We start from the raw sequence: 1,942 nt of genomic DNA, 5'->3' as shown, positions 1-1,942 counted from the left end.
AGACATTTGTGTGTGCTGGGAATTAAACTCAGGATCTCTAATAGACCAGCCAGTGTACGTAACCTCTAAGCCATCTCTCCAGCCCCTGATTTTTTTTAAGTTTGTTTTCGGTTTTGTTTTTTGTTTTTGTTTTTGTTTTATTGTACTGATAGCTCTGCCATGCTCCAGTAGATGGCCTCACACTTCGGCCCATGTGGGCCACACAAATTGAGCTTAGTGGGGTCTATAACACAATAGAAAGTCATTAAATTTTTAGGAGTAAAGATTAAGGTGATACATAGAGTGGTAGAAGAGGAAAATTGTGCATGTATATGTTCATATGTCACTATGGAACATTTGGAAAATACTGAAAAATAAAGATTAAACATAATTAGAACCAAATGTGGTGATGCATCCCTTTAATCCAAGCAGTGGCAGAAGGATTGAGGTTCAGGATTCAAGGTGCTGTGAGTTTGAGTCTAGACAGGTCTACAGGGGGGAGTTTGAGAACCACCAGGTATACATATTGAGATACTCTTAGTGTGTGCTCAGTGTCACAGTATGAAGTATACTGGCAGTGGTAGGTAAGCAGTACGTAATATAGAATTATACAAAATATAAATTTAAATGATTGGCATATGAGCTTGACAAGTATAAAGAATGCAGGGAGCCTGATCTTTATGAACTGCTATGGAAACTGTGACAAAAGAAAATATCAAGCTAAGATCAGCCAACTCTCAACTCAATATTCATTAAAAGAGCAAAGGGTCTTCTGAACAACAGCATGAGAGACATTAAACTCCTCCAAGGACACACAAAATAGGAAATTGAATGACAGTTAATTATAAGGTGCCAAAACTATAAAGGGAGACTAAATGACCAGACTTGACACGTTTCCAGAGTTGAGAAGTACCTGAAAAGAAATATAAAGGCATTTGGCTGAATGAGTCAAAGAATCTTATTCTAGACAGCTCCTGTCACTAATCTCAGGCTAGCTGGAGAACACCAGTGGCAAAGCCCATATCTGAATTACATATCTCCAATCATAACAGTTGGTATCCTGTTATATTTCCTATTGTTTCCTTTTTTGCTGTTATACAATTAGCTAAATACAGGTCTTAGCACAGCACAAGGTAGGATAGTACCCTACTCTTGTGGATGGATTATCAAGGTAACCCCCCCCCCGAAGATGTCAGGGCAATAATGTAATTTTCCTTTTAATTAAATCACATTAGATGGAATCAAACAAACTTTAGATCTAGAATGTGGAGCTCAAGGGAACAGGGCTCTTCCTCTGAATGAGCATTTCTTATAAAAAGTATATATTATAATGATTCAATCTAAACACTTAAATAAAAGGATCCTTTGATATTGTCACCTGTGTCAAAGTGAATAAAAATGTCATGCAAACATTCTGTGGATTACATATTCTGTGATTGCCCAACCAAACACTCACAAAAGAGTGATACAATTTCTAGCTAGCTTGACCTTCTCTGTGTAAGTTTCATTTACTTTGAGGCTCCTTTGTCAAGGAACTACATTTTAGGCATTTTTTTTAAAGAATTGACTCATTATTTCAAATATACCTATTTGTATCTGTCAATATTTCTTGTTTTGAAATCTACTTTTTTTCCATACTAAAAATACAACACCAGTTTCTTTGGCATAGAGTTTGTATAGCAGGGTCGATTCCCATACTTTTACATCAAGCTCAACTATATTTGGTAAGGTTTACTTTTATGCAGCATGGTTTTGAAATCTGATCTAACATTTCTCTTTATAATCAGTGAGTTTACTGCATACACAATTAAAATTATTCTGAAGATAGTACTTAGGATCATAATTATACCTTCAGATCTAGTTCTGCTTTCCACGGACTCAGTTATCTACATTCAACTTTATCCTGAAAATATCAAGAGGAAAATTTCGAATATAAATAATTCTTAAGTTTTAAGGGGTGTGC

This window comes from Mus musculus, chromosome 4 (genome assembly GCF_000001635.26).
Source record: "Mus musculus strain C57BL/6J chromosome 4, GRCm38.p6 C57BL/6J".
Taxonomy (NCBI): Eukaryota; Metazoa; Chordata; class Mammalia; order Rodentia; family Muridae; genus Mus; species Mus musculus.
This window is presented reverse-complemented; position numbering follows the sequence as displayed.